At 39.3% G+C, this 25,299-nt stretch overlaps 1 pseudogene; it reads right to left on the bottom strand.

The window, feature by feature from the left end:
• Positions 1-19,890, bottom strand: part of LOC119728042 — a 75,618-nt pseudogene extending 55,728 nt beyond the window's left edge.
• Between the last annotated feature and the right edge of the window lie 5,409 nt (positions 19,891-25,299).

The raw sequence follows: 25,299 nt of genomic DNA, 5'->3' as shown, positions 1-25,299 counted from the left end.
ACAAAGCCAATCCTAAATCTCCCTGGGTAACAATATCCCTCCTGAAATCAATACAACTTAAAAATAGACTTTATCATAAATTCCTTTCTAAACGTAATGAAATAAATCATGCGAACTATATTAAATACAAAAATATTCTAACCAGTGTTTTACGAACAGCTAAGAAGAAGTATTATTGCTCTCAATTTGAAAAAGAAAAAACAAATATTAAGAATACTTGGAAAATTATAAACCGGGTTATTAATAAAAAATTCTCCTTCTACGAAAATTCCTGACATCACTGTTAATGGAAATTTAACTGATGACCCCCAAATTATGGCCGAGAGTTTTAATAATTTTTTTGCAAACATAGGCCCCAATCTGGCTAAAAATATTCCTCAATGCAAAACAAAATTCTCTGATTATCTCGCTCATCCTAACTCACATTCTTTATTTTTTCAACCAGCCACTAAAAAAGAAATTGCTGATATTATCAAGAATTTGCCAAATAAAGCTAGCAGTGGTTTTGATTCAATCACTTCCTTTGTTCTAAAAAATACTGTTTCCGTAATTGTAGAACCTCTTACATACATTATTAACATTTCTTTATCAACTGGTATTGTGCCAGACAACCTGAAGATAGCAAAAGTTATTCCTATTTTAATACAAAGCTTCAGATATTGATCAAGTAAGCAACTGCAGGCCAATTTCAATATTACCGTGTTTTTTCAAATTTTGATAGAGTTGTTTATGAACGTACTCTTGATTTCTTACGTAAATATGATATCATATCAAACTTCCAGTTTGGGTTTCGTGCAAAACATTCAACCATTGTCAACTACTCATGCCGTTCTTCATCTCATTAATAAGGTTGTGACAGGTTTAGACAATTTAGAACACACCCTTGGTATTTTTCTTGATTTTTCAAAAGCTTTTGACACCTTAGATCATAATGTATTGTTATACAAGCTTAACCCTAACCGCCCTGAATCCTCCAAAATCCTTTTTGCAAATTGGAGGAATTTGCAGGATTGAGGTTACATGGCAAAAGTGCGTTGCTGATTTCGGAGTACGCACTGTGTCAAGGTCTTGGGCCGGACCTTGTGTTGTTTATGCTCAGCCGTGCATAAATTTAGTCCTTGATTATACTTGAAATCCTCCGCACTGCTCCAGGATGTCACTGCCTCTGCCTCAGCCTATTGACAGTCATAGCCGGAGGATTTTGCAGGATTCAGGCAGTAGTCACCCCTCCATGGACCATATTCAAGAAATAGCGGAGGAATTTGCCGGATTGAGGTTATATGCTATTTTTCCATGAGGCCAATTGGAGGATTTTGCAGGATTGAGGCTACATCCTAGCAAAAATGCCTAGGGAGTTAGGGTTAATTACTACGGCATCAGAGGAGTCCCTCTTGCTTGGTTTCAAAGTTATCTCTTTAACAGAAAGCAATATGTATTAGTTAGTGACACTCCTTCTAAATATACGTTCCTTGATATGTGGGGTTCCTCAAGGATCTATTCTTGGACCACTACTATTTCTTGTTTATATAAATGACTGAGTTAATGTCTCAAAACGTTTGTCGTGTATCTTATTCGCCGATGATTCAAATTTATTCTATAGTAACAAAAATATTAATGATTTGATTGACGTTGTTAATACTGACCTTGTTCTGATATCAGACTGGATAAAAGCAAACAAACTTTCCTTAAATGCCAAAAAGACTTAAGTGTATGTTGTTTAGTAATTCTTTACGTTCATTACCAAGGGATATTTTCATCGATAACAACAAGATTACTGTAACAGATTGATTTCTTGGTTTATATATTGATAATATATTAACTTGGAACAACCACATCGATTATATATGTAAAACTATTTCTAGAAACATTGGTATTATCAACAGGCTCAAGTTTTATATATCTAAGTATATCTACTATTTTTTTTACTACATAACACACTCAAGGTAAATGACATATACCATTTCCAACTCGCTATCTTCATGTTTCAATTAACAAAAAATGATCTACCGAACTGCATTTGGCCCATGTTTAACAGAAATAGGGACCTTCATAGATATCTAACTCGACAGGCCACCGAATTTCATTTACCATTTGTACGGACAGCTCTAGCCAAAAACAGTGTTAAATTTGAAGGGCCCAAATTGTGGAACTCCCTAGACAATACAATAAAAAAATCGTTATCTATTTCTACTTTCAAAACCAACTTTAAACAGATTCTTCTCAACAAGTACTCGAATTCATGAACTCAGAATTTCGTTGCTTATCAAATTGTCTTTTCTTGTCAATTCTGTTCTGCAACATTCCTTCTAAACCCTTCGTACTACCTGTTTATCTTCATAGATCATGGTTTTGTGTTATTTTGAATAATCTTATATCTTGTTGGTGTGACTTTCTTGCATGCTCCTTTTGTATTACTTTTGCTTGTTTTGGAACTTTTATTTTATTTTATAAATTCATTCCTTTCCCTCTAAAATTCACCCGTTTGTTATTGTTTGTCATATTGTGACTTTCGCGTAGCTTATTATCATATTCATTTTCCTTTAAAATTCACCTCTAATTTAACTATTATGTTACGTTATTTTTGTGTATGTATGTTTTTTGTTTAGCTTTCATACTGTCTTTGTTTATAATCGTTCTTGTCATGCGTGGGGCGCTGTGGTCCAATGGTTACGGTGTTCGACTCGTGTGCCGTGGTACACAGGTTCGAATCCTGACCGTGGGAACATGGTGCTTGTGCTCTTGAGCAAGGCACTTTACCATTATTGCTTCGTCCTTCGGATGGGACGTAAAGCCGTAGGTCCCGTGTGTTGTATAATGCACGTTAAAGAACCCAGTAACACTTGTCGCTAAGAGGAGGGGTTTGCCCCGGTGTTTCTGGCAGTGGCAGCAATTATGCGCCGCAGCACCTAGCAAAAAGGTGCTTCATAATGGGTCTCATATGTTCATTTACTTCATTTACCTGGCTTTCTTCGCTTTGTATCCTCTGGCAAAAAGCGCTATATAAATACAGTTATTATTATTATTATTATTATTGTCATCCTGTATCTTCTTTGTTGTTCATGTTCAGGGGACTCGCACTCGACAAGCTTTGCTTTTTGTGGGTCCCCTGCATCTCTAGGTGGTGTTATTCAAATGTTATTATTCTTATCTTTATATTCTAACAAATGCATAAATCATAATAAATTCTAAGTACAAACTGTATTCTTTTATGCCTTGAGATGAAATAAAGTAAAGTAAATAATGATGTACAATGCCATGTCAACAAGTAAGTAATCACACAGAGGTGAACTGACAACAAAGTAGTATTCTCCCCGTCCCCCGCCATTCACAAAGAACCTTTTGAAGACATCAACTTTTCTCGCAGACTTCGACAGTTTCATCGAATGTCTAGATGACATATCCAGTAAACTGCTTGTTCTAGGCGATTTTAACATCCACTTTGATTCCCCACAAAAATCAGATGTGGACCATGTCCTCTCCACATTATCAGCTTTTGGACTGGAGCAATAATTTTATACTATTAAGTATATTATATCCTACAAATTCCATTCTAAACTACAGCTATTAAAACTTAAGTTATTAAAAGCATTTAGGATGAGGTAACTACACGAAAGCATAACAATGTGGTGCACAGAGATCACACCCCTTCCCCTGTATTTGGGAATATGCCATTTAAATACTAAAGTGACACTATGAATTCTCAAGTACAAGTTGCATTCTCCACACTACCTTAAAGGCTGGCGCACACGAGAGCTAGCTCCAAAATTCCATCCCATCTGACCCTAACACGTAGTGGCTACATGTACATGAGCCCCCTCCCTCTAAACACCCCTGCCGGAATGTACATGTTCACTCAACTAGTTTGCTGTCTAAAATTGCATCCATGACAAATGCACTGAGCCCAGCCATTTCATTGTTTATTTTTATTATTTTATTTCTTTCTGGTAATGAAACCAAGGATTTCTCAAAAGTACCCTAGGCACTGCAGCTAAAAAGCCTGAAGAAACCCACAGAATTATGTGGGGACTAAAAACCCAAACCACATGTGGAGCAGGGCAGGAATCGAACCCGGGTTATAGCGGTAGAATGCAGGGAAAATAACCACTGTGCCAACCTGCTACATCATGTGCCCCCCACCAGGCATGTGTCCTACGCGCTAGGCATAAGCAGATAGCTTTCATTCAGCGCACATGGTAAGACTTTTTCCACGCGGGGCAGAAATGATCAAACACATACATGTAGGATATTTGCCACAGCTCCAGGAATGAACCAAATCTTTTGTAAAATAGACCACACACATAACAAATGCAGGAGCTATCTGCTTATGTATGCCATTAAAATAACTTTGGCGAAACAAAAAGCTCTTGTGTGCGCCAGGCTTTAGTACAACAGACCCCTATTTGAAGCAGCACAGTAAAAGAACAATGCATCTCAAAACAATTACAGGCAATCAGCATGCAAATCAATTATAAGTACTCACATAAGGGCTCTCTGCCCATGGCTAAGTGACAACTTTTGCCAGTGAAGACAAGTTCCTGCAACTGTAAAAGAAATTATCAATTACAATTTCAGAAAAACCTAGAGGTTCGCGTTTGTTACAAACTCAGAGTGGTCGGGTAGACAACTATTTCATTAAACATTGTCCAGTTAAGTTATGAATATGTCAGAAAAAGGACTTTAACATTTCCAGTACCAATTATTTTGTACAAAAAAGAATGCCTTTTTAGGGTATGATAAATTTCAGTAAACATATAGGTACAGGTACAAGTTATTTCCGGTTTGATGACGTCATCAGTCAACAAGTCAGGTGTGTTTACAAACACAAATGCCCCGCAACCGTGACTGTTTCCATGACATAACACCACTCTAACATCAACTTACATGTACCTTGGTCAAATGGAACGTTCATTGACAGCATTAGTGTCTTCTGTAGGTTTTATATGAATTAATCTCTAATCCCTATGATCTCAGAATAAATACAAGATTTCTATTGTTTTAGCCACTGTGACCTTGACCCTTGACCTTTCAACCCCCAATGCGATAGGCTCCTTAGGATTGCCAAGGACAATCCACAAACCAAATTTGAAGTTCATATGTAAAGTATATCTCAAGTTATCACGCTGACAAAATTTCTTGTTTTTGCCACTGTGACCTTGACCCTTGACCTTTTGGCCCCAAATGCAAAAGGCTTCTTAGGTTTGCCAAGGACAATCCACAAACCAAATTTGAAGTTCATATGTAAAGTATATCTCAAGTTATTGCGCTGACAAAATTTCTATTGTTTCAGCCACTGTGACCTTGACCCTTGACCTTTTGGCCCCAAATGCAAAAGGCTTCTTAGAATTGCCAAGGACAATCCACAAACCAAATTTGATGTTCATATGTAAAGTATTTCTCAAGTTATCGCGCTGACAAAATTTCTATTGTTTCAGCCACTGTGACCTTGACCCTTGACCTTTCGGCCCCAAATGCAAAAAGCTTCTTAGGATTACCAAGGACAATCCACAAACCAAATTTGAAGTTCATATGTTAAGTATTTCTCAAGTTATCGTGCTGACAAAATTTCTATTGTTTTAGCCACAGTGACCTTGACCCTTGACCTTTCGGCCCCAAATGCAAAAGGCTTCTTAGGATTACCAAGGACAATCCACAAACCAAATTTGAAGTTCATATGTTAAGTATTTCTCAAGTTATCGTGCTGACAAAATTTCTATTGTTTCAGCCACTGTGACCTTGACCCTTGACCTTTCGGCCCCAAATGCAAAAGGCTTCTTAGGATTACCAAGGACAATCCACAAACCAAATTTGAAGTTCATATGTTAAGTATTTCTCAAGTTATCGCGCTGACAAGATTTGTCAAGACACACACACCCAGACTTGTTTCACATACCTAGTGTGGACTTTCCTTTCTTTTCGTGTAGTTAAGGAACACCAGTGGAAAAACTCATTTTTCTCAAACTGTGAAAACTCTTACAACCCAATTTTTTTTCAATGATTCCCTTTAGTGTTTCTCTTCATTCTGCTACAGATAAACCTAACCCAAAAATGCCTCTAAACCTGTTTTCCAGAAATGGGGAAACACTGTGTGGACGTGGGCAAGTCCACACTTCGTCGGTGCTACCTACATTATGTGGACGTCTTTTGTTCGGAAGTCCACACTGCGTATGTAAGACAAGCTCACACCCACCCACCCACACACCCACCCACACACCCACGGAAGGACAAGGCGGAAACAGTATGCCCCTTCGGCTTCGCCGCGGGGCATAAAAAAGGAAGGGATGACACTTATTTATCATTAAGTAAAAATACAATGTAACACATATCAAACTTCCAGTTTGATGACGTCACTGTATTTGGAAGCAAAAGGTCAATATTAAGTGTAACACGTCATTTTTTGGGCAAAAAACAAAGTCATGATACAGGGATCATGTGATGGATTTAAATTAAAAATAAAATTGTTGAATTCTCCCTACAGTAACTGCCCGTCCGATGACGTCGTGAGTATGAAACCTTGCAAATTCATTTTTGGTTGCTCACAGGATATATTGAGGCAATTTCATAAAAATTGGATTGAGGGTTTTAACATATTGAAAGATTAATCTGTTTTGATGTGCTGCTAGAGGGCGCCCTTCCGTGGGATGACGTAAAAATTATGTTTTTGCGATTGGCATTCCTCACTTAAGCCTTCCATAATGTATTTGTCTGTAGTAAAATGCTTCCGTTTTAGAGTTAGATTAAACTTCTGTTGCACTTAAGTAAAGGTCAAGCAGTTTTGCGCCCGGGAATAAGAAATGCTGCTCAAGGCACCTTCTACAACTCACGAAAAAATGAACACGATACTCTATTTAGTTCAAGAGATATAGGTCAAACTATTTTGTCAAATCGTGCCATCAAATTGCTTGTAATTTGATACCTGATGACGTCATGATGACGTAACAACATTTATAACATCTTCGTAACATGGTACATTAGGTTTTATGATCATACCGTAAACAGTTCTGAAGAAATTGTGATTTTTGTTATCCTTAGCATTAGTGTCTTCTGTAGGTTTTATATGAATTAATCTCTAATCCCTATGATCTCAGAATAAATACAAGATTTCTATTGTTTTAGCCACTGTGACCTTGACCCTTGACCTCTTGGCCCCAAATGCAAAAGGCTTCTTAGGATTACCAAGAACAATACACAAACCAAATTTGAAGTTCATATGTAAAGTATTTCTCAAGTTATCGCGCTGACAAAATTTCTTTTGTTTTAGTCACTGTGACCTTGACCCTTGACCTCTTGACCCCAAATGCAATAGGCTTGTTAGAATTGCCAAGGACAATCCACAAACCAAATTTGAAGTTCATATGTAAAGTATTTCTTAAGTTATCGCGCTGACAAAATTTCTATTGTTTCAGCCACTGTGACCTTGACCCTTGACCTTTCGGCCTCTAATGCAAAAGGCTTCTTAGGATTACCAAGGACAATACACAAACCAAATTTGAAGTTCATATGTTAAGTATTTCTCAAGTTATCGCGCTGACAAGATTTGTCCGGACACACACACCCACCCACACAAGTTTACGTTACATACCAAGTGTGGACTTTCCATTGCTTTCGTGTAGTTAAGAAAAACCAGTGAAAAAACTCATTTTTCTCAAACTGTGAAAACTCTTTCAACCCAATTTTTTTTCTATGATTCCCTTTAGTGTTTCTCTTCATTCTGCTACGGATAAACCTAACCCAAAAATGCCTCTAAACCTGTTTTCCAGAAATGGGGAAACACTGTGTGGACTTGCCCAAGTCCGCACAGTGTCTCCTCTACCTGGTTTATGTGGACATCTTTTGTTTGGAAGTCCACACAGTGAATGTACCGTAATTTTCGGAATATAAGCCGCGCGGCGTATAAGCCGCAGTACGCAAAAATCTGCAAATTAAGATTTGAAGTCGGCGTATAAGCCGCACCGGCGTATAAGCCGCACCGACCGCAGTGGTTTCAATTTTGTAGGGCCTCCAAATTCTAGTCAAAATGCTCTGAACCAGTTCCACTTACACTACGAAAGCTATAAAAAGGGCCACAAAAGTTATATCAAATCATTCACAGTTGATACTCTTACAATAATACAAACAAATATGGAAATTGATGATGAGAAATAAACACTGGGAATTACTGCCGGCTGCCCCGTCCGGTCCCAGGCCTTAAACGTTAGCGCATGGCCCAGCAGCTAGCGCCGGCAAATGATAACATTTTCCCCCAGCACTTGAGATATGTAACCCACCGTGTGTCGTCTGACTGGAGGCTACAAATGCTGCTTTGTGGCAACAGATGCTGATTTGTTTTGTCCTAAGAATAAACAGGTCCGATTTTACAACAAAACGTATCAAATTGTTGTGATTACTAACCTCAAAATTCAAGTTGCGATCGTAACTTTCTTCGAAAACAGTCAACACGATGCTGAAAATGTTATGGACGAATCCATTCATTTCGTAAGGGGTGCTTTTTAGCCCCTGCTTTGAGTTTTACATCGTTTCTTGAATACATTTCAAGAAAAAAATTATATTGTGACATTGAACAACTGATTATTGAATAGAGAAATATTTGGAACTCCATAAAAAGTATTAGTTATCTTTTTTTCTGTTTTTAAACAGCAAAAATATTGGTAATTATTGTTCCCAAGAAAGTACACGCCTTTATTACAACAAATGGTGTGGTCCAAGGGAAAGGCATGCAGCATGCATGCAGCACTAGAATCACGTACGGCCGGTTGTCGATGTCGATGTCAAAGAGACAGCTTTCGCTAGCCGTACTTTTTATTGCTCGGTACCTTTTCGTTGGACGTGCTTTCGGTTTGTATTATGACCTTCTTAATTGATGGTTCATTTCAGCAACAGATCTTTCCTTATACCAGCACATTAAATATACATTTGAATATCATTTTTATTCTTCACGGCTCGGCGTATAAGCCGCCCTGTGTATAAGCCGCAGTAAACATTTTCATGGGCAAAATCAATGTATAAGCCGCGGCTTATATTCCGAAAATTACGGTAATGCCTGTACACCCACCCACCCACCCACTCACCCACCCACCCACTCACCCACCCACCCACCCACGGAAGGACAAGGCGGAAACAGTATGCCCCTTCGGCTTCGCCGCGGGGCATAAAAACTTGAGATTATTATAAAAAACACTTCCTGCATACTGCGATAATAGGGAGTCCACCTCTGTTCGCACACTCCAAGCATGTCTATGTTCACAGGCATTGTACACGGAATATACCACACCACCGTCGGATTATTTTATATCAATTTGAAAAGGAAGAGTTATACTACACAAAAGACTGGACAAATCGGGAAGGTTAGTTGGCAATCTCTATTCCGAACGAGTGATAAGTGATAAGTACCGCGATAATACGGCAACCCATCCTACATGTATGTGGATAGTACCCGAAACTTTCGAAAAATCCCATGGACTAAACTTAAGCAAAGGCAAAACTCACAGCAAAGGGAAATCAGAGGCTATATTTCCTGCATAAGCTACGTTCTTTTTGGGTCGATAGGGTCATTATGAGTCTGTTTTACACCTCGGTCATACAAAGTGTCATCATTCACGACTGTGTAGTTTGGTATAATGGAGCAATGAAAAAGGACAAAGACAAACTGAAAAGGGTTGTGAAACAAGCATAAAAGATTCTGGGAATGGGAATAAATTTGGATGAAGTCTGCAGGGAGAGGGTACTAACTAAGGCTCTAAGTGTGGTGGAAAATGGTGCGCATCCCCTCAACACATATTTCAAAATGCTTAGTATTGGTAGGAGATTTCAGTCAGTAAGGGCAAGAACAAACCGGTATCTCCATTTCATTTGTACCATTTTCCATACGTCTCCTCAATGATCAGCACTGATGCAACAAACATCTTTAACTACACGTATCTCATTATTCCCATCTCCAACGCAGTCAGGTTTTCATTTTCGTACTGTTTTTCCGGATCTGTCATTTTACTGATATGCTTAAAAATTTATTTTCATAGTAATCGTAAGTATTATTTTAGTAATTTGCTTATTTAAATTTTCTGGATTATATTAATGAATTATCTATTTATGTATTGCATGTGACAAAACAAATTTCCTGGAAGGACCAATAAATTGAAATTGAAATTGAAATTAAAATTGAAAAGTGTAAAATTGTGTGAGCATTGGTGAAATAAGTAGTTGCCCGTCGGGCTGGCGACCAGGAAATTTTGCTTGTCAGACAAAATATTTTGGTTTTCCCGAGACGTTGGGCAGCTGATTTGGCGAGCACTGTTAGGCCTGGCATAGGCCAGATTTATTTCAATAATTGTCATCCATAGTTTAGTAATCCTGTCCATAATTATTAATAAACTGGGTGTTATGAATGAATAGGAGTATTTTTGTCATGCCCATAAATGGTGCCCACTGGACTAGGCCTACATGTATGTTTGTATCTTGGGCCCCTCTGTCACCTGTGGACAAATGTTTGGACAATGCTCTTTTTTGGGGGGGTGCTTTTGCTTTATTTTTGTTTACATTCATTTCATATTTTTTTTAATAACTGGCACACTGTTTTACAAGTTGATTTCTAGTTTGAAAGCAGTTTACACAATACACATGCACAGGCTTACTAGCAAGGGAAAATTAATCCTGGCATTCCTAGATATCTACTTCCCATATGAAGTTTTGACTTCGTCTGGAAATTACATGGAAAGTAGATGTCTAGAATTGCACTGGTTTTCTACAGCACTCACTTGAGAAAGGAAATAAAAAATCAAATCATTTTTACTCTAAATTAAAAAAAATATTTGTAACTATGGAAATTAATCCTGGCATTCCTAGATATCTATTTTCCATTTAATTTTCATGAACTCTTAATGGAATCCACTTTCTTGATGGAAAGTCAAAAGGAGTCACCCATATCCATCACTGCACATGGGATAATTATAACCCTCTTGTAAGTTTAATTCACATTTAAATGTTGTCACTGTATGTCAGATGATGATTTTGAGGATGATTTGGTGTTCAGAGACGAGGATTGAAATTTCCCTCAGTGTAGAACCATTCATTTGGTCGAAAAATAATACTAATGCAAGGCTTGTGTTGACAGTTGATTTATGTTTTCACAGATATTACTTAAGATATCTGAAAGTAAATTTTCCTGTATTGAACGATTCCACATGCATACTTATCTGCACACATAAATTGGCTGTGAATCCACACTTGTTAGCTTCCACAATTGTAAAGAGAAGGCCAGCTGCATGGCTGGAGGATTTCCCTTCTGAAGCAGTAGGCCTACAATTACATTAAACACTAATTATTTGCCTATTAGCTTTATTCACTGTTACTTCAAAATTGAGAATAGTCTTTTATTCTCTGGGAAAAGTGAATTCGACAAGCTTGTGTGATAATGTCATTATTTCAGATTTGTAACAATGCTTCACAACTCCTACCCATCCAGAGTGGAGATAATTTACATGTAGGCCTTCACTTATGCTTCAATAGTTTAAGTTTGGATATTCATAAATATTTGAAAATGAAAGGAATAGGCCTTAATTGTAATATTTATTATTAAAATTATTTGAAATAATTATTGAAATTATTAGTATTTCATGTAAAAAGATAAAAAGCAAAAATAAATGTGTGACATAATTCAATTGACTTTTGTGCACTATTTATAATACTTTAAGTGCTTGTCAAAGCTACTATGTGGGTGCAGAGGATAGGTTCCCAATTCAAGCATACATGTACAATATGTGCCTAATCGATATCACAAAATAAAATAAAAAACAAACGACTTCAAGAAAATCCTGTAACACTACATACATGTAGTCCCCAGCACCCTAAATTGGTGGGGGGGGGGGGGGGGGGGGGGGGCAAGGGCGGATCCAGGGGGGGGCCAAAGGGGGCCATGGCCCCCCCCCAAAAACGAAATCAATTTTTTTTTTTTTTTTATGTGACATCGCAATAAAGGCAGGCAATGAGTACACCACCATCTTTTCCTCAAAAAAAACATTGGTTAAAGTGGTCAGAAATTGCCTCAGATCGCACCACAGAGCAACTACAATCCAAAAAAAATTTCGGGGCCCTTAAGCGGGCCCCGAACCCCACGCCGTAAATTTTTTGACCCACTTTTTGACATCGCAATAAAGGCAGGCAATGAGTACACCACCATCTTTTCCTCAAAAAAAACATTGGTTAAAGTGGTCAGAAATCGCCTCAGATCACACCACAGAGCATCTACAAACCAAAATTTTTTTGACCCACCTTTTGGGGGGAACCAAAAATTTTTTTGGCCCCCCCCAAAATTATGTTCTGGACTCGCCCTTGGGGGGGGGGGGGAAGAGAGATATTTTTGCAAACAAGGTGGTTCTCGAACCACACATCTCGCCTGCTTTCGTGATTAATTTTAACATAGGGTGACCTGAACCTTCCTCATCCTTGCAAATCCCAACACCATATGTGCATATCAACAGTTGGCCTCTGTTTACATGTATTTGTGGTATGCCTAATCCCACGTAAAGCACAGTCAGTATACTAGTGCAGTACTCATCCTAACAGATCCCAACAAACCCTGGTGTTGGAGTTTGGCTGGTTGGGGATCATTAGGGTTACAGAGTGACCCTTCACTGTGGTGTGTGGTACAGTATGTGACCTTTGACAGCATCAGCATTATTTGTGACCCAAATTTGGTTCCAATTGGACCTCAACTTTTCAAATGAGACCAATTTTACATGTTCATCCTATTCTACAGCTTGACCTCAGATGACTTTTGACCTTGGTATGTGACCTTAGACCTCATGATCCTAATGAAGGTTCTATGTTGTATTTATGATTCAAGTTTGGTTGGAATTGGACTTCAACTTTTCAAACAAGACCAATTTTACATTTACATTTTACATCTGACAACTTGACCTCAGATAACCTTTGACCTTGGTATATGACCTTAGACATTTTGATCATATGTGACCCATCACAACGAGAACGCTTTATCTTTTATTTTTTAACAGAGGGCGCTATGTTCTTTTGGCTATCGATTAGAAAACAAGTAAGCTGCAGGGCACTTCCTACATTTTACCCAGAAGACTTTGTGAATCACACAAACATTTCTCGAGCATGGAGAAGGACAGGGATGTATTTCGAACTGCCATTAACTTGCCTTAAAATTGGACTTAAGCAGGCAACATGCTTGCAACTATAGCGTTTGCCGTCGACTGAGGGCGCTTTAATTCTCTTGACCAACTGCAGCGCGGCTTTCATTTTGAGAGTGTTTCTGTGCCTCGCGTGATGAAATGAAAGCCGCGCTGTAGTTGGTCAAGAGAATTAAATCGCCCTCAGTCGACGGCAAACGCTATACATGTAGTTGCAAGCATGTTGCCTGCTTAAGTCCAATTTTAAGGCAAGTTAATGGCAGTTCGAAATACATCCCTGTCCTTCTCCATGATGAGAGATGGCCAAGTGCGAGACTCCAATGATCCTGGTGAACAAAATTCTGGTAAATTTCACTTTTTTGTTTGACATTTGAGGAATTTCATTCCACCCTAGAGGTACAAATCCAGATCAAGATAATACTTGTGAAAATATTGAGGCCAAACATTTCGCAACAGGACAGTTTAGAGGTCAGAAAAAATTGAGAATTTTTGGCTACCGCAACTTCTATTGGTCTTTCTGTAAGGTTTGTAAAAAAAACTTACAGTTCTGGAAGTAGGTCAAAGGCTTCATTTTATTTCATTCACGCGAGTGAAATCGGTTGTTAATGTTTGGTATGGCCGGCCGCGCCACGCGCCCGACAACACAAGGCCATGAACTGTACAATGCATTCATAACCAAGCACGCCCGCATAATGCACTACAACCCATCCGACTTTTTGAAATCCCATGTAGACACATTTTCAGGACGATATTCGTGGGAGCTGATGACTGATCCTCGTTTTTTGGCCAGATGGATGAAGATTTCTCGATTATAAAGGAACGTATTTTTGAACAGGTATGAGTTCCTCTACGACTAGGTACCGTAACTTTGGAAATTTCAGTCCTGGATGAGAAGATAGTCTTGATCAAAATCGGTAGCAAAATCGCTACATCACCACATCACCTTTCAGTGTTTAGGGGAACAAGTGTGCGGCCAGAGGCAGTCGGGCTACGGGAATTCAACATAGCCTAGGCTTTGTCGAGTTCCCGATGAGCATATGAGCTGGACTTACTAAACTAGTAAAAAAAAAAAGGATGATTAGACCACTTACCAGCAATCAGCATGTCCGTATTATGGGTCATGTACGTCATTAAAATCAGAAGAGAAGCCTCCACCTTACAGTAGGCCTGACAGTCCAGTGACAGTACTCAGTAGTGCATGACATGTATGTTGCAGGTCATCATGTTCATGGCGATTGTGTAGTTAAGGACCTGTTCCTATAAGAGAACGAAAACCTTTTAGTTACTGAACTCACCTAAATTGCTGGCGACGTCATGTGGAAGGATTCATTTGGTGGTGAGAGTGTAGGGTTTTGATTTTGCAGCGAAATTACAACACAGGCGATATAAGCACAAACGTGACAATGTCATTGCAAAATAGAACTGTTTTGTGTAGTGATATGTGCCCCGCGCCGTATGACAGTCTTGTGGCGCTGGGCACATGTATCAATACACGAAACAGTCACTGATTAAGCGTGACCTGTTTTTCTTCGATAGTGACGTCACACATGCGCTCCATCGATCAGCAATGAAATGGATGGCACCAATCGACAGACATATTTAAATGTGAGCGGTTAGTTTATCAGAATGCTTTGTTCTTTTTTCAAAATTACCGGTTGTTTGGAACAATTTAAGGGGTGTGATCATGCTTGGAATGTCATGAATGTGTGAATCTATCCAGGGTAACTGTCTTTCTCATATGTATTCTCTTAAGGCCTACCAGATTTTTGGGGCATTTTGTCCTCGAGGGTATGCAAAAAAATGCATAGGCCTACCATGTGTCAGTGATATGATGGCGTCATCAAATTATGCCTATTCGGTGGAGTGCTAGTACGGAGGGTAACGAAGAAAGATTTCGATCACAAAGTTTCCCATCACTTGTCACCCTGTCATGCCTGTGCACAAACCCTATGGGACTGGTCTGAACATTTGTGTTTTCTCAGTAAATACTTCAATATTTTCCCTGCTAAATTTGACTTTTTAGGACAAACCGAAGAAAGATTCCCATCAGAAAGATTCCCATCACTTGTCACCCTGTCATGCCTGTGCACAAACCCTATGAGACTGGTTTGAAAATTTGTGTTTTCTCAGTAAATACTTCAATATTTTCCCTGCTAAATTTGACTTTTTAGGAAATAGGGCCTGATGGCTGATACTACTTGCTGAAAGGAAAAAGTAGTGATGGCCAGATATTAGCCTCATAAATGTGGCCAATTTACTGGACTACCTCCATAAATAAACGCCACACTTCCACCATGTACAAAAACATGTCAAACTTTTGTCAAATTTTGATTTTCACATTTAAGCTTTGTCAGGGTTCTAGCCAGGGTGAAATTATAGCATAGTGGTAATTTTGGTTCGACGACTAATGCAAGCGCGGAGCGCGAAGCCCTCACGGCGTGGGGTCTGGGGCCTGCATAAGGGCCCCGAAAAATTTTGAACTCTAGATGCTCTGTTGTGCAATCTGAGGCGATCCCCTGCCACTTTCCCCTGATTTTTTTTTTTTTCAGCAGAAGTGTTTAAAATTACAAGAAATTTTGTTTTATTTGTTTCAATGATACTCTTGCTCTTGTAAAGTTTCTTCTGTTTTCAAATTTTAGAACATGTTTACAATGTATAAATTGTTCCCAGATCGATGCTCTCTGATGTTTAATCATTTTTAGTAGTTCCTCAAAGTTTTATAAAAAGTTGAGATTTACTTTGTCAATAAGTGCGAGAACAAATCACATGAACATTTCATATTCATGTAACTATTCATTGAATTCAATTTTGAAGTCAGAGTAATTTAATCAATCTAAAACTAAAACAGGGAGTAATTAGGCATGCATGTACAAGGTTTTACATGGAGCAATAAGAACCATCTCATTCTCATGAGACAGTGACAGCCAAGTTTCAATTTCAAGAAGCTTTAAGTTGTAGAGTTGCCGTAGCAGTAGTTCCGATTTTAAATTCATCAATAAAACCATCGGCAGGAAGAGAAATTGTAAAACCATGGAGGTCTCAGACAGAAAAAGTCGTCAGCGATTGCAATTTCAACATGCTACAACACAATGTGAAGGAGTAATATCATTTTTGTTATGTTAAAAAATATAATTGTAGATAATGACAATGAGAAATAATCACCGGGAATTGCTTCCTATCCCGGCCCCAACCGACCCGGCGTGCGGGCCAGCCCACGCCGGCGAACTACGCGACCAAATTTTCCCTCAGCATTTGAGAAAGCAACGCATTGTGGAGCACTAAAAAAACTTGCTTTGTTGCAATACTTGCTGATTGGTTTTGTCTTAAGAACAAACAGATCCCTTTTTACCAAACTTATCCAACTGTTATCAGCAACGAAAAAATCCAACTTTTCGACAGCGACATTCTTCGAAAAAAATTCCTCATGTGCAGCCATCTTTATGGACAGATCCATTGATATCGTAGGGGTGCTTTAACCTTTCTTTGGAGTTTTACATCGTTTCTCGAATAAATCCTTTACGAAAATTATGTTTCGGCATTGAAGAACTTATTTTCAAACAGTAAAATGTTTCGGACTTAATAAAAAATATTATTTGTAATTTTGAAACAGTTGAAATGCTTCTAAATATTGACCTTAGGAAAGCACACCCAATACCGAAAAATGGTGTGGTCCACAGAACGCTCTGTACGTCACATGTTGATGAAACGTACGTCCTTACGTAGCGTTGTATCTACGCAGCACAAAACAGCACGTGCTTATTGCTTTCATAGCGAATGCGTGTACGTATTATGTTCATATGAATGGCGCAGCATCACGGTAGGGTATCGTCCGGGGTACATGCGATTAGATCATTGTTTATTTTTCGCTGTGTCATACGGCCAGTGCGCAATGTTCAAAGTCGCTGCGCTTGTATATTTGAACAAACGGAATTGGAAGCAGATTTTTTTTAAGAGGGTGAGTATGCTTCTAGAGCAAAAATAAACTACAAACAAGGCCAAGGCCAAAAAAAAAAAATATTCGGTCTCTGGTCAGACCAAAGTTCCGGAATTGACGCGGCAACGCGGCTTTTTTTTTTTCTCTCTTTTTTCTTCTTTTTTTTTCAAGCTTGGATTGTACAGACAAGGTGGGGTACTATTTTGCTTTTTTGGTGTCCTCATGTACATTGGTGTCCTCCATAATTTGCCTTGGTGCTCTCGATCATTTGCCTTGGTGCAATTTCCCATTCCTTGGTGCTCTTTGGTAAAAAGAAATGAGGTGCAGCAATAGAGGGCGCTGTTGGAGCTAAGAAAGATTGACACGCATGATTAAAATCAACGCGCGCGCCGACCAGAGACCGACTAATTATTTTTTTTGGCCTAAGCCCAAATGTGAAAATCAAAATTTGACAAAGTTCGACAAGTTTTCGTACATGGTGGAAGTGTGGCCTTTATTTACGGAGGTAGTCCAGTAAATTGGCCACATTTATGGGGCTAGCCAGCAGCCAGATATGGGAATCTTTCCATTTAAGAACTTAACAGAAAAGGGTGTCCTAAACTAGGCGATCATGAAGTCTAGGGCCCCTGTTTTGTTTTGATCAAATTAGAGTCAAAAATGTTTTTTATTGCTCAAAAATCACCATTACAATCAAAAGCAGACTTGTCTCAATTTTAATGCAATTTTGAACAGATTTTTGGGGTAGAAATCACGATTTTCCTGAGCGGTTTGTGCCTTGCGATTCAGCGCGCCGTGCGTACTCCTTCCTTCCTTCCTTCCTTCCATAGAGTGCGGTCCTCAAAAGACGAGTATAGTCGAACCGAATCGGTACATCATTTCCAGCCCAGCTAAGTACCGTCTATCAGCTAGGGAACGCCAATGAATATCTTTGATCATGTCAGTAGCACTGCTTGACCAGTCATAGTCGCCTGTCACAAATCTTGCTGAGCTACGCTGAACTTGTTCCAGTTTTTTAATGTTACGTTGAGTGTGGGGGTTCCATGATGTTGATGCATATTCTACTATTGGTCTGACAAACATGGTGTAGCTACTTTCCTTGATCTTTCAGCTGCAATGACTGAGGTTGCGGCTCAAGAAGGCACGGGTAGAATTTGCCTTCTTGGTGACTGTATCTACGTGTATGTTGAAGTTTAGCTTCGAGTCTATATGCACTCCTAGGTATTTGGCCGAGTCTACGAGTTCCAATTCGTGCCCGTGGATGGTGTAGGTCATTGTGATTGGAATTTGGAGTGCATTTGTTGGTGATACGTAGGACTTGGCACTTAGTAGCCCCATAAATGTGGCCTATTTACTGGACTGCCTCCGTAAACATAGGCCACACATCCACATGTACAAAAATCGTGTCGACTTTGCCAAATTTTGATTTTCACATTTAGGCTTAGTTTGTAGGTTTTTTTTGCTTTAGAAGCATACTCACCCTCTTTATAGGCTAATCAGAAAGTGCTGCCTTTTTCAGATGTATATTTTTCGTGAAATTTCCAGATTCATTTTTACACGTTTGTGTATCAAAATTTCAACATGAAATTTCACAAAAATTAGACATCTGAAAAAGGCAGCACTTTCTGACTAGCCTATAAAGAGGGTGAGTATGCTTCTAAAGCAAAAAAATCCTACAAACTAAGCCTAAATGTGAAAATCAAAATTTGGCAAAGTCGACACGATTTTTGTACATGTGGATGTGTGGCCTATGTTTACGGAGGCAGTCCAGTAAATAGGCCACATTTATGGGGCTAGGCACTTAGTTGCGTTGAATTCCATGAGCCACTCAGTCTCCCACACTTGAAGTGCATTCAGATCTTCTTGAAGGTAGGCACTGTCTACAGTACAGGTGATGAAATTCTTCAGTAGAGTACACTGTCATCTGCGAAGAGTCTGGTTGTTGCTCACGAGTCACGGTACATCGCGCGGTGATCACCATCTTTATTTACGGGTCGCGTGTTGTCGCCGCGTTGTCATCGACATTTTTTTTAGAAGTTTTACCCCCGAATTTCCCCCAAAAAAATCAAAACCCAGCCCTCTAGGACATAGGCCTACCTGTTTATTGTGAATGTCACCAACTAGGGCCTAGTTTGGAAGTCCGAGTAACTTGGACCCAACTTATCGCCTTTTTAACATTTGGACATGGTCTGGCGATAGACCATGTCCAAATGTTAAAAAGGCGATAAGTTGGGTCCAAGTTACTCGGACTACTAGTTTGGTAGGTCCGTTAATTTTAAAGTGGATTTTGTTCCCTTAAAGGCTTAAAGTTATACTAGTACAAAAAATACTAGGAACCGGGCCCTACACTTCACGATCGCCCTAAAGTTAAACTACACAATTTTGTAGGCCTACATGTAGCTGGAGTTACCCAGCCCTGAGTTTTATCATTGGGTTGTCACAACCCAATGATAAAACTCAGGGCTGGGTAACTCCAGCTAGCCTACATGTAGGCTAGGCTAGGGCCATGGTCATGGCACAACTTACTTCATGCACTTCAGACATCTGCTGATAATATTAAAAAACACAGCATGTATCGATATGGTCATTGTACTTGTAGCATACGTCAATTTGCATGACCTTACATGTCGATGGTGGCCATAGTCGACTGGTGGTAGTACAGTACACGTCAAAATCGCCTATTTTAATTTGACACACGAAATAGGCGGCCTACATGTACGTAGCTGCTGTACGCGGTGTATGCGACGTTTTTCGCAGACTGCTGAATAGACTAGGCTTAGTTCCAGTCGTTAGTAGGTCAATGTTACACTGGCCCTACGCGCACGCGCAAGTATAGTACGCGCACCTGCCCGTAGAGGGGGCTTTGTAATTAAAGGGCTTTAATTAAATAAATCGTGTTTGTGTACCCCCCCCCCCCCGCTCTAAATAAATCGTGTTTGGCCCCCCCCCCCCGCCCTGCAAACAGGACGCTGGGATACTCTGATGAATTTACGCTCTGATTGGTTGGATTTTGCGTGACCTGTGACCTGCGCGTCATCACGGTCATGACTCTGCAAGGTCTAAACGGCCGTTAAGACTGGTTCATTACTCTTTTATTCCAGTTTAGGCCCCCCCCCCCCCCCCAAAAAAAGTCTCCGGTTTCTGGTATGGAACTTGCCCAAAAAGTTGTGCGGCGACGCGGCTTTTTTTTTTTTACCTGATTTTTTTGCTTCAAATGTCGGCTGATGACTGCAAATGGTGCCCGACTAAACTTAGTGCAAATATATGGGAGTCCAGAGAGGCCACATAAAGCTTATTTCGATCATAACCCAATCTAAAAACACGTTAAAATTGTGCAGCACCAGGATTCCAGTCAAGGCAAGAAAGGGGTACGTACATTTAATACAAATCTTTGCTAATAACACAACGTCCAAACGTTGTGTTTGAAAAGGAGCCCTAATTATAATGTGCCGTATTTTGGCACATTTAAATTACACAATTCCAGGGGTACGATCGCGCAAGGCATGATGGGAAACAACATGGCGCTGCAAGATCGTACCCACGGGGCACGAGGTTGCAAATGATCCATTAGAAGGGTGAGAGAGCAGGTAGTGATGGGCGCGTACTGCTCGACACCCTGGGGACGAGGTTGATATAAAGCTGATCGAAGCGAAATCGGGACTGTGAACAATTATATTTTGCAACGGGCAGACAAAACCACGGCTACTCATAGGGAAACAAGATGGGAAAACCGTAGAATTGATTCTTTAAAAATCTAATTAACTCTTCAAGTTTATTTATACATTGTGCTCTATATCTACCCATGCTGTTTCACTATTGTGAGATTCTTGCGCCTTCTTGCAGATTTTGAGATGCTGGATACGCAGGAGAGCACATCGGGTGAAGGGGTCAAAGGGCATATGAGCGTTCTGACGCGTTCTGGATCCAATGTTCCCCCACACGTAATATAAATCGTACGAATTTGAAACTTGTCACACGTATGAATCATAAGTTTTGGAACAACTGGTAGTAATTTCTGACAAAAATGTTTACATTTCATTAAAATAGAGGCAGTTTGCTGCATATGCCCTTTTGCTGGGAACATTTTGGTCATTACGCGCTATTGCATAAGGGCATATCCACATATGCCCTTCTGCCTGGCACACATACAAAATGTATTTGTTCTATTTTTTTTGTATCATGTCCTTAGGAGGGACAATGGAAAACAAAATCAATGTTCCAGGTATTGTCCCTTAAAAAACTGCCGTGAAGTTAAAGACAAGGCAACGACTACCCCCCTAAAAAAAAGACATTAAAAATAATCATTGTATACGGAGATCAATGGTTTTATTATATGTCCACGATTCACACAGTAAACTTTGCATATTGACCAATTCGCCCCCAGTCAGCGCGCGTTGTATCAACAGTTGACGCGCATTTTGGTCACGTACACATATTATGATGTTGTAAAAAAAAAGACACATTTTCGTAGTGATTATTATTTCCAAAAACACCGAAAAAGTGAACTGCGGCATTAAAAAAAAGTAAACCACGACGCTAGAAAAATAGTCAACCTTGGTCAGTGGTGGTGGTCAAAATATAAGTTAAGTGAACACCGATGTACAAAATTAATCATGCTGTCTATAAAGACGGCAAGTTGTCCTTTGTAGATCACCAGCCGGTCTCACCAATATGGCGTCAAATTCATTCATTCGTTCCTTACACTAACCCCTGGCTGTGATGATGACGTAATGACACTGAATGGCTATTCACAGCGTACTACTGCGCGGGCATCATGATTGCACGCCGGGCGCGCCCATAATGCGCTCGCGTGCTTAGCTTTGCACGTAACGTCACGTACGAAAAAAATTAATATGATTCAAAAGTCGCGAAGCCTGTACGATATGGATTATGTCAGCCGCGTTTTTCGCAAAAAAAAACCTGTATCTGTGATTGTAAAGGCACGAAAGGGGTACGTACATTTAATACAAATCTTTGCTAATTAACACAACGTCCAAACGTTGTGTTTGAAAGGATTGATTCTTCAAAATCACAACTTTTAACATTTTAAAGATGGCGCCGGCACGTAAAACTACGGAGCCCCTAAAGGGACATCCAAAATTATTTATCTCGTGCGCACGACATATATCTCGTGCGAACGAGATAATTATCTCGTGCGCACGAGATAATTATAAGTATTAACGGTGCTTGCTGCACGTGCAGCGGACGAGTTTGTGTGTAACGAAAGCAGCGTGTCAGGCACTTTACGCTATACATTTCAAGTCATATCAGTTAAAAGGACGGGGATGTTTTTTTAATTTTAGGGGGCCGCCACCGGTGATTAATTTTGTCAAGTTTTGCCTTTTTCTGAGAGAGAAGTGTTTTATGCAAAAAAAGAGCCGGTACGTGCTGGCAAAAATCAGGGAATTGGTGGACAATAACAAGAAAATTGCCGACGTGAATTAAAATTGATTTAAAGGCGAAGGAAATGAGGATTTGTTATCAGCATCAGCAGTTTGAATGGATGCGAGTCAGACGGTCTTACTCTCCCTCCCATTTTAAACGAAGTCTCATTATAAAGAATGATTGGGAAGAAGCGAAGGATGGTCGACCTTTAAGGTTTCTAAGGGTGGGAATAAAGTTAAAGCCCCTGCCCAGAGCAATCAGTTCAATGATTGACAGCTTTTTTAGCCTTCAGCAGTGATTTTCTTTGCCTCATTTTTACGCTTTTTTACAAATTACGGGAATCATTTTAAGGGTGCAACCTTATATTAAAATTACCATAGACACCAGTGCTAAATGCCCATACTTCAAAATTCTTTTAAAAATACTCAGTATTTTTTCTTAATTGCATCTGAAGTATTTGGTGCTACGAAAGCTTATGCACAAATGTTTTCTTTAGTTAGTCATTAAAGTGCTACATTTGTTTTTGTTTACTTCTGCTAGTATGATTGAAATGTTAAATTATAACAGAAGAAATTCTAAACTTCATGTCGTTATTGATGCCGAAACGTCAATACTGGTCACTGGTAAAGCTGACCTAAAAGTCGTGGAAAAATCGTTCGAAAAGGTCTCCAAATCTTTTTACCAATTCTGAGCATTTTGGATGCAATTGGGCTCGAAAGTGGCGCTATTTTGCCATGTTGTGGAGGGATCGTTTTTCAAGATGGCTACTTTTCCGCTTTGGGGAAAATATTCGGGGACGTCTTCTTTGCCTGAGAATATCTCAAAAAGTCAATGTCAACCCACCAAAAAATGAACAGAAAATGAAAGAAGACATGTTCATCATCATTTTTCTGTGCAGCTTATATACATGTGAGAGTTCTGAGTATTTTTAAAAGAATTTTGAAGTATGGGCATTTAGCACTGGTGTCTATGGTAATTTTATACAAGGTTGCACCCTTAAAATGATTTCTAGCCCATTTTGACCCCACATCAGTGTTGGAGTCAAGACCTCAAAGTCCGAGACCGAGACCGAGACCTCATAGTCCGAGACCGAGACCAAGACCGAGACTTCCCCATTCGAGACCGAGACCGAGACCTCAAAGTCCAAGACCGAGACCGAGACCTCATTTAAAAAAAAAACTGCTGCTATGTGTACCAGTTGTAATAAAACTGGTGATGGTATGCTGCTGACTGTCTGCCTGAGTCTTGTTTTGTATGTATTCATTGTATCTGCAAATGAGTAAATTAGGAAAGTTATAGTTATTTGCTGTAAGGAAAATCATATTAACATGAAACATATTAAATAAATTGAAATAATTTTTGGGAGAAAAAATAAATCAAAATAAAAAAATTACTTGTTTTCAAAAAATGTCCCCATTATCCATTTAAATTAACCAGTCAATATGAAAACAATTTAAAGGGAATATACAACATTTGCAAACATCAACAAATAAAACTACCAAGTTTTTACGAAAAACCTTACTAGGATGTTGGTTAATGACAGTCTAAAGCATCCTGTAAAATTATGGCACCTGGTGTGAAGTCATTTTCAAGAAAATGGTATTTTTGTATAAATTTCCAACCGTGGTCGGCCGACCACCGTTGGAAAAACCCAACTATTTTTCAACTACTGCTCCACATTTACCATTTGTTTCAGTTAAAATTTTGTTTGCTATTGGTCACATGTTCATGAACGGGTGCAGGCCAGCTAGACTGGTTCCCTTACCTTACAATTTTCCGGCATCTATAAATTGATCCATTTCATCTTTGGTGGAGTCAGGGAACCAGACTACTTGAACATTTTTGTTTTTCTTGGCTTTTCCAGCATTTCCGAACACAAAACTTCAAACATGTCAGTGTAACAATATTTGATCTATTTTACTATCCCCTCAAATAGTTCATTTTTGAAAATTACAGCAAAAGCCAATGATGTACATTCCCTTTAAGCAAACTTGGGTGGACAACTGGTGGACATAAACTATTTTTGAGAAAAAAAAACATAAAAAGTAAATAAATGACGGGTTAGGGCGCACGCAATCCAAGATGGTGGCGCCCATGTTCCGTGAAAACTTTGAGGACAAAAAAAAAACGTACTATCACTCAGCTTCAATCCTACTCAAGCCAAAGCTTGCTGATAATTTGATTACTTTTTATTATGAAAATAACTATTATTAGTTGCAGCAATTACAAAAAAATGTATACTCTTTTCATCAACTTCAACATATCTGAACTGGTAAATTGTCAAACAACACGTAAGAAAAAAGTTCAACATGGCGAGCTTGGCCCTCAGCCCACCAACACATGGTGCAACATACCTCATCCTGGCCCTACATCTGTAAGGTTTTCCCTTGTTTAACGTTAATTCAAATTGACGGAGATGTTGGTTCAATTATTTTGGGGCTAATATTATTGGGCCTAATAAATGGTTTAAAAAGGGCGATAGGTACTTTCTTTACTTTGTGGACACGGCTCACGTGCCTGATGAAGGCCGAACTCATCCCTCCGTGGTCGGTAATACGCTTCTGACTGAAACAAAATCTGCAAGGTAGCTGAGTGCTTTCTTTTTCCCGATGTTTTGTCCACAAACTCTTTATGCTCCTTAAAAGCAAATTTTATGATTAACGAGTTGCTTGACATAATTTTCAATTCGACAAGACAGCACTTTATATAAATGATTAACATCAACTCAAAATAATTTCTGAAATATTTAACGTTACACCGTTATACTACGAGCGAAAACCTTCCTGCATGGATGTTTGCATGCAGTGACTACACACATCCGCCATGCGTACGTGCAGT

Source organism: Patiria miniata, unplaced genomic scaffold (genome assembly GCF_015706575.1).
Source record: "Patiria miniata isolate m_02_andy unplaced genomic scaffold, ASM1570657v1 HiC_scaffold_20, whole genome shotgun sequence".
NCBI classification, from domain to species: Eukaryota; Metazoa; Echinodermata; class Asteroidea; order Valvatida; family Asterinidae; genus Patiria; species Patiria miniata.
This window is presented reverse-complemented; position numbering and strand designations above follow the sequence as displayed.